Consider the following 14306-nt stretch of genomic DNA (forward strand, 5'->3'; position numbering starts at 1 on the left):
TAACCCACATCAAACCTAGACTCAAACAATTGTGTGAATGAGGCTAAGGTCTTTCCCAGCCCTACCTGGAGATGCTGCCAGGGATTGAACCTGGGGCCTTCTGCATGCAAAACAGATGCTCTAACACCGTGTCACAGCCCATCCCCATGTTTCATGACTGGGTTATGGCTGCCTCATGCCTTCATCCTGATGCTTTTGCTGAAATTTGCTGGGCAAAATTTAAAAAAACAAGCAATCCGTGGTTCCAAAATAAAATTCCTAATCCAGATTGGTAAAAGACCACACTTGACCTATCGAACAAAGACCCATAACATCTGCACAACGCTTCCAACTCAACCAGTTTATTCAATTAATTCACTTTGAAAGGCTCAGCAGCAGGGGCGTAGCAAGGTTGGAGTGGGCTCAGAGACAAGATTTTAAAATGCCCCCCTTTTAAAAAGGTTTTTAAAATTGTGGACGATGCAAGTCATTTCATGGTACTAGAGAAACACATGCGGTTCTGGTAGCTCCAGGTCTTAACACTCACATCAATTTTGGAGGATGAATACAACTGAAGGAAGCCCTGGGCGGGTGCGTGGCTGGGAGAGTCAGTCATATGACTTGCCTCGGGGGGGGGGGGCAAGGCAGTGGGCCACTGGACAACTGCGTCCCCTTGCCCTATTATAGTTACGCCCCTGCTCAGCAGGATAACCAACTCCTGTAGCATCCCATGTTTTGCCTCTGAGAGCTGGGAACTTTGCTTGCTTATTCAAAGTCTTTGGCTTCCATGCATGCTGACAGATTCTGCTCTTGACACAGCAGCAAGTTCAGCATTTTTGTTGCATCTCCTTATCTTATTTTTGTGGCATCTCCTTATCTCCTTAACCTCTCTAAACACCAATGCTACGTTTGAGTGACATTCCCTGCTTTGTAACCCACCCTAGCGGGAACAGAGCAATAAAACCTTCCGCCTCTTGATTTCTGAAGTAGGGTGAAGCCAAAGATAAAAGGAGGCTCAGATGAAATGTATAAAAAAACCAAAGGCAAAGAACATGAATTAAAAAAGATGAAAGTCAACATGGGGGTGGGAATGATTTCATTTATACAACAGGCTGGAATTTGTTCACCTATATTTACACATTTGCTGCCCCAATACATTCCTTCTCCCCCCCCCGCACCCCCCAGCATTCCAATGGTTGTCGAGCTTTTTCAACACACCCTTAGTTTAGGGCAGTCTCAAACAGTCGCAAGCCAAAAAGTTGTCACCTTGGTATGTGAAGAGAAGAGCAGCCCAGAAAAGTTGTTGTTGGTGAGGTTTATGATGGGGCACATGTGGGTGAGATGGTTAATAACTGTTGAGTCCCAGATGGAGTGGGTAAAACTTACTTGACTGTGGAGAAACTGAGTCAGTGGAACTGATTAAGGGAATTCCTGTGTGACAGATTTCCACTTCTCACAAGTACAGCTCAAAAGATCAGCGGATTTGACCCATCCCATTCTGGTCAGAAAATACAGACAATCTTGATGCAATTGTACATTAAATCAAATCAAGATTACTTCCCCACCACAATGCTTCAGCAATTCAGAATTTCAGAAGGAAATACAGCCTGTATGACCAAAGGTTATGTGGCTAAGCCTTGAAGTTCCTTTTGACTCTCTCTTCTAAGTTCCCAAGACACACGCAGTTATGCGAACAATAGAAGGCTTGTAATTTTAGTCAGTGTGGCAAACAAGACCATACAAGACTGAAATATAAATATAATTGAGGTGCTACTTTTGCTGTAGGGATAAATGGCTTCATACCCACCATCCTGTAAAACTCACCACATGAACACAGGAAGCTGCCACCTTCTGATTCGGAACATCAGTCCATCTGGTCTACTAATTTTTATTTTATATATATATATATATATATATATATATATATATATATATATATATATATACACACACACACACACACACACACACACACACAAACACACATGTACACATGCACACACACACACATTTTATATCCAACTCTTCCTCCAAGGAGCCCAGAGCAGTGTACTACATACTTAGGTTTCTCCTCACAACAACCCTGTGAAGTAGGTTAGGCTGAGAGAGAAGGGACTGGCCCAGAGTCACCCAGCTAGTTTCATGGCTGAATGGAGATTTGAACTCAGGTCTCCCCGGTCCTAGTCCAGCGCTCTAGCCACTACACCACGCTGGCTCTTGTCCCTGTTTTGATTTGCAGAGTCTTAGATCTCCCACTACCTGATGCTTTTTTAATCGGAGATGTTGGAGAATGAATCTGGGGACCTTTCATAGGTTTCGCTGCACACACTCCCATTTTCTGCAATCACTCGGAGAAAACATTTTCTGCGTTTTCTGTGATCACTTGCAGAACACATTTTCTGTGCTCCCATTTTCTTCAAATCGTCGGCACCTCCAACCTTGTCTTCAATTCATTGGCCACATTCGGACATATCATGGAACCACGGTTCTGCTTCCTCCCCGCCACTCTCCTGCCCGCATTCGGACGAAATGGAACGTGGGCTCTCTCTCTCTCTGCAGTCAGGAAGACTGCAAAATGGAGGAGGAATTGGCCATTGGGCTTCCTTCTTGCTTGAAGGACAGCCCACACAGCTAATCACACCCAGAGAGAGGGAGGAGCTTCCTCTCTCTACTGCAGTTTGACCAAATGTAGCCTCCGGTGCTGCATTTGGATGAAACACTCCCATACTGGAACCCTGGTTATGAGCAGCGAAACTCACTGCAAACCGAGGGTTCAAATTGGAGTCTGTGGAGCACAACCTTGGGTTGCTGGACAAACAGGACTGGAATTGCATGCATTTGGACATAACAGTAGGGAAACCTCTGGCAATTCCAGTTCCACATTGCATGCGAATGTGGCTACTGTGCGAGTTAACCAGTGTTGACTCACACTCATGATCACACACTGACAGTGATCATTTGCTTATCCTCCTCCCTTGTTAATGACCTGGGCATATTTGCTAGGTAGGATGGAGCCCTCAGACACTGAGCCTGCTGCTTAGCACATGATCACAGAAGGAGCCTCTGATCTTGTTTTTAAGTCACAGATGATCAGAAAATGGGACCACATGCAGCTCCTGAACTAGGGTAGGAGGCTTATACCCTATTCATAACCATGTGAACCAGCCTACTGTCTGTCTGCTCTGACTGGAAGCAGTTCTCCAGGGCTTCAGGCAGGATTTTTTCTCAGCAGTGCCTGGAGATGCTGGGGATTGAACCTGGGACCCTCTGCTCTACCACTAAGCTATGGCCCTCATTCCAAAGTTGATGGTCCTCATCCCAACATTGCCAGCTTATGATGGTCTCACCATTTGCAGTGATGAGTCCTGCTTTACAAAATATAGAAAACTCATCATCGGAGTGTGCTGGTCTTTAAATGAGACAGAGAGAGGAACTAAGCAAATATGCCTGAAAGGCAAGTGATTGAATTGCAGGATTCGGATTATCTGAACGTACACGGGACTCTTAAGAACACATATTATGAATCATAATTATATTCCGCACATATCTGGGGGACAAAAGATCTTCATCATCTTTGTTATAGCAGCCCCAAAAGCCATGGGAAAAATACATCTGAGAAATAGTAATTTAATTACAGGGCGGAGAAAGGAAAAACAAATGGAGCAAAGTGGATATGATCTAATTATTCTGATTTTTTTAAAAGAATACAAAAGTGCGAAGCACTAACCCACCTTAATTGCATGCATGGCAGAGATGAATGCTGGGGGAACAAACATACAAAGGAGGATTAAATGAAAACTCAGTGCTTCCTGGTCCTTTCTTTTTCCATGTCACAGATGATCATGATACAACTTCATTTACAGTGTGTGTGGACTTTTGGGCACCTGACAGTTCTCGAGGTGATTGAGCTGAGAAAGAAAGAGATAGTATTAGATGATTAAAGAGATGAAAGGAAGGGAAAGCTAATTTGGTACAGCCTCTGTTCAAAACTGTGCTGGAGAACCCTGTGGAAATAATAAGGGGGAATCAAAATGCTCATCTCAAAACTATTTCAGCTCAAAAGTGTGTGGGGGCAATCAAGGGAGGTGGAAGATGTCATGACCCCCCTTTTTCCGGGAGTCCTGTCAGCAGACAGCAAATTGTACCTTGGGGCGGGGAGCATAATATGGGGGTTGGGTCATGTTTCCTTTCCTGCCCTTCAAACAGTTACCCACCCACACCTGAACCTTCCCCCTTATCCCATGACTGCTAAGTCTACTCAAGAGCCTTTGATGAGGAACTTTGTCAGAAGCTTTTTGGGTCCTTGTTTTTAACCAACACACAATGGGCAGGCACCGAATAAAGGTAGGAGTCTTCTCCTAACTTAATGTCTATCTGCAACAGGAGAGACACTGGACTAATGTTGGATAGGGACCACTGCCCTTCCCCTGCTAAAAATAAGAACCACCACTTGAGCAGATGACTCTTTGCCCAGTTAGCAGGGGTTAGAAGATGGTGCATTTGACCAGGGGCAGAGGGAGACCAGCGGCGGCCCAAGCCCAGCCTGCAGCCAAAGCCCCCTAGCCCCACCCCCTGCATCTGATGTCAGACCCTAGGCCCCGCCCCTGCATCTGAAATCTGACCCCATTGTGGCCCCATTTGCAAGCAAACTCCCCCAGCCAGCATTGCATTCGCATCACGGCTGGAGTGGCTATCCCTGCCTAAAAGGCAGGGAGAGTTGCTACTGAGCTGTGCTGCGAATGTGGTGCTGGTTTAGTTTGCAAATGGGGCTGAGCAGCCCCATTTGCGATGGGCACAATCCCTGTCCAGTGCCGCGCTGCAAATGTGGTGCTGGCTGGGGATTTTGCCTGCAAATGGGGCCACATGGTCCCGTTTGTAAGCAAAGATATGCCCCCTGCATCTGACGTCAGACACAGGGGGCATGGTTGGGGCACCAGGCGTGGCCCCTGATTGGTGGTGGCCCGGGTTATTCAAACCCATTTGCTCAATGGTGGCTCCGCCCCTGCATTTGACATCACATCTAGTTTCACCATGACAACTTGGGGAGAAACTGCCTGTCAGAGTTTGCTGGTTCTTAAATTCTTACAGTCAACTCTAGTTTAAGCAACAGACTACTTCTATAGTGCCCCCAAGCCGCCCTGCTCAATAGTGTGCTCTCTCTCTCTAAGGCGCAGTTGTTAACTGGAAGCAAAGTTAAAACAGCCACCACCACAGAATAAGACAGATGAACGTGGCCAGAACACACATTTCCTAGAGGGGCAAAAGGGACGTTATGACAGCTCTCCACGCGCCATAATGAATTGCCATATTTAAAACACAGAGCAATGCAGCCACAGACCGTAAGCAATGTCACCAGATGCACAATGTCACACTTAAATGGTGCATATTCTAAAGCTACTCTGCCTCCGGTGAATGTGTACATCTCCAAAGAAATGCTGGCATTCAACAATCTTTTCAAAGGCAGCCCCAGGGAAGTTCATGATCTCGGTTAGGTTGCATTCCACACAAGCATCTCTGTTGTGCTTTCTTCTTAGACAATCTGGTGGGGTGGGGTGGGGGTGCCAGGATCAAAACTACCCTGGAATGCATTTGTTCTCTTAATAAGAGCCTTGCTGGATCGGACCGAAGGTCCATCTAGTCCAGCGTTCTGTATCCCCCAATGGGCAAGTTGTCTCTGGGATCTACAGATGCCTCTACAAAGCCCATCAGAACAGGTCTTGAAGGCAAACCTCCTTCCTGCTGTTGTTCCCCAACAACTAGGATCTGATGGTAACCTGCCCCTGAACATGGAGGTTCTGTTCGGCCACTGTGCCTCATGAGCTTGAGAAATGATAAGCTGTCTACCACATGGCACCTTCATGTTCATGCATGTCCATTTTCGTTCAAGTGCATGAGGGAGGTCAGCCTTTGCTTTCCCCCTCCACACTTTGGGAAAGCATTCCCAAAAAAAGCAAAAAAAAAAAAAAAAAGGGGGGGGGGACAGTGACTTTACTGGGGCCCGGCAAAAGAAAACAGAGACTTCCCTTGGTCAATAGGGCCAGATGGAGCATATTCAGAACTTTTCAAAGCTATTAAATCAGGGGTTCCCAACCTTGGGGCCCAAGGTGGTGTTGGACTGAAACTCCCAACATCCCCAGCCACAATGGCCTTCGGGAGACATCTGGAGACCCCCAGATGTGAATCCTGTTCATGGGAGGATGGGAGGCGAGCTGGTCTTGTGGTAGCAAGCATGACTTGTCCGCATTGCAAGCAGGGTCTGCCCTGGTTGCATATGAATGGGAAACTAGAAGTGTGAGCACTGTAAGATATTCTCCTAAGGGGATGGACCTGTTCTGGGAAGAACAAAAGGTTTCAAGTTCCCTCCCTGGCTTCTCCAAAATAGGGCTGATAAAGATTCCTGCCTTCAGTCTTGGAGAAGCCGCGACCAGTCTGTGAAGACAATACTGAGCTAGATAGACCGATGGTCTGACTCAGTATATGGCTGCTTCCTATGTTCCGATGTTCCTATCCCTTGTACCAAATTAATAACCAAATAATCACAATTGGATGTACAGAAGTCAAATCACAGAACAATGGGGAAGATGGGGGTGTTCCTGCTGCAAGAACTATTCATTGTTGCTTCCTGGTGATGCTTGCATTTAAAAAAAAAAATTCAGAGTCAAATCAGGAGATGTATATAAATCTTCTTTGGTCTTGCCCCTGGCAAGGAGGGATTTGGCACACTGATCCATTTTCAGCCTTCACGATCTGCAATTTCACGAAACAGCCTTGCAATTTGTTGTTCCTTTGATTCAGAAACAATGGCATTTGATTGCTCCTTAGGGGATACTCTTGTTCAAGAAGGAAGGAGAGGAGAGGAGAAGAGAGGGAGGAGAGGAGAGGCGGAGGAGAACTGGTCTTGTTGTAGAGAGCATGAATTGTCCCCTTTGCTAAGCAGGGTCTGCCTTGGTTTAGATTTGGAGGGGCAACTCCATGTGAGAACTGCATAATAGTCCCCTTAGAAGATGAGGCCCTAGCTCAGTGGAACAGCATCTGCCTGCATGTATGTAGAAGGTCCCAAGTTCCAGGTTCAATCTCTGGTAGCATCTTCAAGTAGGGCTTGGAACGACTCCTGCCTGAAATCCTGGTCAGCTGCTGCCACTCAGCGCAGAAAATACTGAACTAGATGGACCAATGGTCTGACTCAGTATAAGGCAGCTTCCCATGTTCCTAAAAAAGAAACAAGTAGTTCTGGTCAGAACTAATCTGCCTAATTTCCTTTCACTACCCCTACAACTGGATTAGATTTGGACTAAATTTGGTTAGGCAGTTCACAAGTCAGCCCATCTGCCATCTTGGAGGACATCAGAAAATATGCCTTTGAGGTTTCCCTATGTGTCCCTGCAGCTGTAGCAGATTCGGTTCAAATCAGTTAGGTGGTCCACAAATTAGCCCACTTGTGCCTCAAATGTTTATGCATCTGCCATCTTGAATCGGGGTGGATGACATCATCACAAACTACACCATTGAGGTGCCCCTATGTGTCCCTACAACTGTATCCAGTTTGGTTCATATTGGTCCAGGCATTGTGAAGTTGATAGCAGGGGTGTGCGTGCGCACACGCGCGTGCGCGCACACACACACACACACTGTCGGGTGGTCTAATAAGCTTCCTTTCCTTAAGCAAAGTAGGCTAAAAAATGTCAACTCATAGCCTGGAAAGAGGCACTAGAGAGGCAAAGGTCATGTCATACCTTGGCCCTACATCTGGCCTGCTCAACGTAGTCCCCTCCATCTGTTTTTGAACTACGATTCCCATAATCCCCAACCACTGTGGCCAACAGCCAGGGATTTGGGGAATTGTAGGCCAACATCTGCAGGAGGTCCAAAATTGAGTAACCCTGCCCTACATTAATAGCAAGTCATTCACCTAGCCATAGCCATATTTACAGGGACCCTTGGGCTGGCTGTTGCCTCTTCATGACACTCACATTTTTGAATGTAATAATCTAAGCAAGAAATGTATCTGTCTTTACCATTACCCTTGTTGTCCATTGTTTCTTCAAATCAGAAAGGTTGTCATTGGGCACAGAAATAACTAGGTACTCCCTTGACAGCTTGTATTTATCCAGAGCACCTGCCATAACATCAGATGGGTGGAAACTGGTAGAAGAGTATAAGCTGTACATCCGTTGCACCTCAGTTCAAAGAGATGAGCCACTGTTGTGTTGTTCTGAATATGCTGATTTAGCACCAGGCTCAGTCGCAGCCATGGAAAGGTACATGTTCATCTGTCTACTTTGTCGGGAAATCAAGCCCAGTTCAATGAGTGCATGTCTCAGAACTGCCTGACAGTGCTTCCTGGCAATTATTCTGCCAAGGCAGTCAAACAAAAGAGCCCACCGCACAAGATCCACTTGAGAAATTCTAGAGATTGAAGCAGAAACAGGTAGGGGGTCTCCACTGGGGATTGTTCCTCAGCTGCAATCCAGGCTCAGCTGTTGAGTCCTTTCACAGTTCTTGGGTTTTCAACCTCCCTTCTGTCTTTATCAGATGCAGGGTGGTGTGTACAGCTTTGCTCAATTAAGTTGTAGATTTGTGCTCTGACTTTCAACAATGGTTCCTAAAGCTGACTTACATAGTTCCTAAAGTTGACCTACAGTTGACAGAAGTATTATTGCACTATTAATATGCATGGCAGTTTGCAAATTACAAGAGAATAAGTCTTTGCCCAAAGGGGCTTAGAATCAATGGCCCCATTCGCACATAATGTGAAAACGGAGTTTCGCATTATAGATTTACAAATCTTAGTTTGGACCCAAAAGCAACCCGAGGTTTCCCTCCCGAGATTCCAATTTGAACCTTCAGTTTGTAATGGATTTTGCTGCTCCTACCTGCAGTTTTGTGGTGCTAGCATTACGTCCGAACGCTGCACTGCAGTCCCATTCTGCTGCAACCAGAGTTGAGGGAGGAAGCTCCTCCCTCACTCCAGCTGTGATTGGCTGCTGGGGCTGTCCTTCAGTCAAGAAGGATGCTCACACAGCCAGATCCTCCTCCTCTCTGCAGTCTTCCTAACTGCAGAGAGTCTCCTCTTTGTTACATGTGAATGGAGATGTACATGGACAAGAAAGCAGCAGGGTGGAGTGGGGTGGGCAGAACTGAGGGACTGCAAGGTGACTGTTGTCCCACTTTCAGTATCCTCTCTGAACCACCAGGAAGTGACAGGGCTCTCAATTGCCACCTGTGTTTAAACACACACACACACACACACACACACCCTGGTTTGCATTTGAATGGGAGACTTCGGGACTATTCACATGACTGTGAATAGGGCATGGGGCTGATCTTGGAAGAGGACCTGAATGCTTGCATGCAGAAGGTCCTAGATTCCCTCACTCACATCTCCAAGATAGGGCTGAGAGAAACTCCTGCCTGTAAACTTGGAGAAGCCACTCCCAGTCTGTGTAGACCAGGGATTCTCAACATCGGGTCCCCAGATGTTCTCGGACTTCAACTCCCATAATCCCCAACCAAAGGCCACTGGAGCTGGGGGATTATGGGAGTTGAAGTCCATCAACATCTGGAGACCCAACGTTGAGAACCCCTGGTGTAGACAATACTGAGCTGGATGGACCAAGGGTCTGACTCAGTAGAAGGCAGCTTCCTATGTGTCTATAGCCCCCATTGACTTTTTTCATGTGATCACTGAACGTATGAGGCCACTTCTCAACTGGACTTCACCTCTCTTTGTCACATATCGACTTTCTGCCAGACACACCAGTCTGCTCCCGTTCTTTCATTCCTTTGACCCAACCCACAAAGAAGCACACGTAGCTACTGAGGCACTTGAAGTGTAGAGGTGTGCCATGAAATATCCAGACTAAGGCATGCGCTCTGTAAATTGCCTTGGCATTAGCAAAAGCATCCCTCGGAGCCAAGAAGTTGATGGAATATGGCGTTAATAGCCACTCTTGACAAATGGCCAGTGATTAAACTTTAACTCAGTGGGTGAATTGTGCTAAAGTTCAACCAGATGCAATTTATCAAGGATGTACAGGGTGTGTGTTAGGGGTGTGCAATTCGGGATTTCGGGTGATTCGGCTCGGACCCGAACCGAATCACCCCTGTTCTGTTTTGTGCCCGAATCTGGGTCACCCGAATCACCCTTGATTCGGTTCGGATTCGGATTTAATCCGAATCTGAATCCAAATAGATTCGGGGGGTAAAAAGGGGCCCAGGGGCAAAATTTTGGGGTGGGGTGGTAGTGCCCAATGGGTAGAGTCTACCACCCCAATTTCAGGGGGATTGGGCAAAATCCTGATTTTTGGTGAATTTTTAAAGTTTTAGTGACTTTGGGGCAGTTAGGGGGCATAGCATGGGATCTGGGCAAAAGGAGTGGGGTGGGGTGGTAGTGCCTAATGGGTGCAGGCTACCACCCCAATTTCAGGGGGATTGGGCAAAGGGCTGATTTTTTGTAAATTTCTGAAAATTTCATGTCTTTGGGGCAGATTGGGGCATATTGGGGCAGAAAGTGGGGCCTGGGGCAGAATAGTGGGGTGGGGTGGTAGTTCCAGATGGGTGGAGGCTACCACCCCAATTTCAGGGGGTTTGGACAAAGGGGTGATTTTTTGAGAATTTTTGAAGTTTTAGTGACTTTGGGGCAGTTTGGGGGCAGAAAGTGGATCTGCCCCAAAATAGTGGGGTGGGGTGGTAGTGCCTAATGGGTGGAGGCTACCACCCCAATTTCAGGGGGTTTGGACAAAGGGATGATTTTTTGAGAATTTTTGAAGTTTGGGTGTCTTTGGGGCAGATTGGGGGCAGAAAGTGGATCTGCCCCAAAGGAGTGGGGTGGGCTGGTAGATAGTGCCTAATGGGTGGAGGCTACCACCCATCCCCAATTTAAGAGTGATTGGGCAGAGGGGTGAATTATGGTGAATTTATTTGTATGAGGTTTGTCTTCATAAGGTGAAGTGTGCTAAATTGATTTCTTCCTCATATTATTCATAGTAAAGGAAAGTGTGAAAAAGTGAAAGTGGGGTCATGAGAGTTGTTTAATTGAAAAAAATCATACAAAACCAAACATGCCCAGTTCTGTTCGAGTCTGATTCGTGCTCGAACTGAACGGGGTGTATCGGTTTCATGCACACCTCTATCTGGATGTCAACCCTCTTTGTTTTACTATCTTAAAAAAAAAATCTAAGATAGTATGCATCTTCAACTGCAACTTATCATTGTTGGGTTTTATTGTTTTAACCTCGCAAGATACTTCTGGAAACTTTTAAGTAGAAATGCGATTTAGCATATATTCCCTTAGAAGACCATCATTGGTGTTAAAGGCAGTGACAGTGATCCAGTACCTCAACCCCCTCTATTGATTTCATCACTATTGGATTACACAAATGTTAATTCCCAGGAATGCTATTTAAATGTTTTGTATAAACCCCCACCGTCCACCAACCCCAGGACAAAGAAATTATGCTCTGTCTTCCTAAAGGAAAGCAACGTGAGAGGCTGGCTGGCAACTTTTGTTTGTTACAGTTAAAAAAGATTTTGCACTCTCCAAATAATGCTTTGATCTAACAATATATTCAGGAACCAGAGTTGACAGTTCTGTTATTGTTGAGCCAGCATGAAGAGAGCAAATGAAATGATGGTGACATCTGGTGGCCATTCAAGTTCCACTCGTGTGCAGAAGAAATAATCTTAGGAATATAGGAAGCTGTAGTATACTGAGTCAGACCCTTGGTCCATTTAGCTCAGCATTGTCTACCCAGACTGGCAGTGGCTTCTCCAAGGTTGCAGGCAGGAGTCTCTCTCAGCCCTATCTTGGAGATGCTGCCAGGGAGGGAACTCAGAACCTAGATGCTCTTCCCAGAGCGGCTCCATCCCCTGAGGGGGAATCTCTTCCAGTGCTCACACTTCTAGTCTCCCATTCTTCTAGTCTCCCATTCTTCTAAGTTGGCGAGTTCTCTGCTGGCACAAGGGACTTTAAAATAATTCCTGAGTACAGCTTGACAGACACAGCCCTTACTCCCGAGTAAACCACTCTGTGTGCAGTGGCGCTTACTCCCAAGGAAGCATCATGCACAGGATTAAAGCCTTAGATGTATAGTATTTAAAGGCTGGGGGGACCTAAATTCAGATTCCTCCCCCTGCTTGTACCCTGGTTTGGATTAATAGCGCATACACACCCCAGGAAAAGAAAGATTCTGGCTATAAAATGCGAATTAGTTCCAGGTTGTAAAGTTCTGGCAGCAACCTTATTCAACACTTACTTAGAAGTAAGTGCCACAGAACTCAGTGGCCCTTCCTTCTGAGTAAAACCTAGCACTGCCGCGTTTGGAGGCCTCGTACTCCTTTATTTTGTTGGGCTAATGTGTGTGTTTGTGAATTGTGAAACAATTCACTCTTGTGTGTTTTGTTTTAAAAAGCGCTCTTCAAAACAAAAATCTGCCCGTTTTTTCCTTGGGGTGTGTGTAGGTTATATTGATCTGCATGGAAGTTTTAGAAACTCTCATTTAGACTCTCATTTAAACTCTCATTCTTTTAGAAACTCTCATTTGCCTCTGCGTGGGGTGGGGGATGATACAAGCCAACTTCACAGGGTTGTTGTGAGGAAAAACCTAAGTGTAATGTGGGATATATCATCATTCCTTGCATCATAATTCTGGTGTTTGAGATACTAGCCAACTTCACAGGGTTGTTGTGAGGAAAAACCTAAGTGTAATGTGGGATGTATCATCATTCAGTGCATCATAAGTCTGATGTTTGAGATACAAGCCAACTTCACAGGGTTGTTGTGAGGAAAAACCTAAGTGTAATGTGGGATGTATCATCATTCATTGCATCATAATTCTGATGTTAGATACAAGCCAACTTCACAGGGTTGTTGTGAGGAAGAACCTAAGTGTAATGTAGGATGTATCATCATTCATTGCATCATAATTCTGATGTTTGAGATACAAGCCAACTTCACAGGGTTGTTGTGAGGAAAAAACACATGTGTGTCAGTCAGATGTATGTTGGGGGGGGCGCAATTTCACTGCTTGCCCCGGGCGCCGTTTCCCCTAGTTACGCCTCTGCTCTTACTTGCTTAAACCGTCTTTCTAAGTAGATACATAGACCTTAGGGGGGGGAGTTACCAAGCAATGTTCATAGTCCACCGCTCTCAAGTGACTAGAAGGAAGGGCATTCAACTTCCAGCCCCTCCCCAGTCAGAGACCTTTGGCTTCCAGCTGAACGTGGGGGAAAGGGGCACTTTGTGACCCGCAGGAACAACAACAGCAACCTTTGTCTGCAGCACAAGGACCTTTCTGGAAAGTCAGTATTATCATTATCGTACCGTTGCCTCACTCCAGCTCTTCAGAGGAGCAGCCACTTGATGAACGAAGGGGAGGACAAAGCGGCCAGGTCTCAGCTCACCGGAGCGGAGCTGAACTCATAGAGAAGTCTCCACTCCAAGCTGCGATGGTGGGGAGAGAAGGGGTCAGATTCTTGCCCCTGCCTTGCCTTATTCCAAACTGCTGCCATTTTGCTAACCTGTCACTGCCATTTGTTTCCACACTTTCTTTCCTCTATTATTATTATTATTATTTCTTGTTTACACAGTCAGACAGGTGTTATTGACTGGTTTGTTTCATCCAGACATCGAGTCCTTCCCAAGGACCTAGGATGGCTTATTTATTATTATTATTATTATTATTATTATTAATTCGATTTCATTACCGCCCTTCCAAAACTGGCTCAGGACGGTTTACAGAGAGAAATAATAAATAAATAAGATGGATCCCTGTCCCCAAAGGACTCACATTCTAAAATGAAACACAAGACAGACACCAGCCACAGTCACAGGAGGGATGCTGTGCTGGGGGTGGAGAGGGCCAGTTACTCTCCCCCTGCTCAGTCAAGAGAATCACCACGTTAAAAGGTGCCTCTTTGCCAAGTTAGCAGGGGTTAAATAAAGATTATTATATTATTAATTATTAATTATTATTATTATAGTTGTTAATTTTATTTGAATTGTATTTATGTACTGTTCTAATGCATTTACTATGTGTTGCTGTGGGTCTTATAAGGGAAATACAGGATGCACACTTGAAAAAAGATAAATACAAGCCATTATGAAATGCGGTGGTGGGGGGGGGAGCATTCAGGCCAAGCCACCGCTGTCCTTGAGAACAGAGCAACTTGCATGGGGGTTCCAAAAGGGGAATCAAAAGCTGTCTGTGCTCTCTTTGCAAGGGAGAAAGAAGAGTCACCACTGAATAGCTCCACCTTCTCTCAGCTGCTGCATTCTTCTGCTGAGGAAATGGAAGGGGGGGGCCTCCTTTGAAAGAAGAGCTTTTGCC

The sequence above is a fragment of the Hemicordylus capensis genome, chromosome 9 (assembly GCF_027244095.1).
Source record: "Hemicordylus capensis ecotype Gifberg chromosome 9, rHemCap1.1.pri, whole genome shotgun sequence".
NCBI lineage: Eukaryota > Metazoa > Chordata > Lepidosauria > Squamata > Cordylidae > Hemicordylus > Hemicordylus capensis.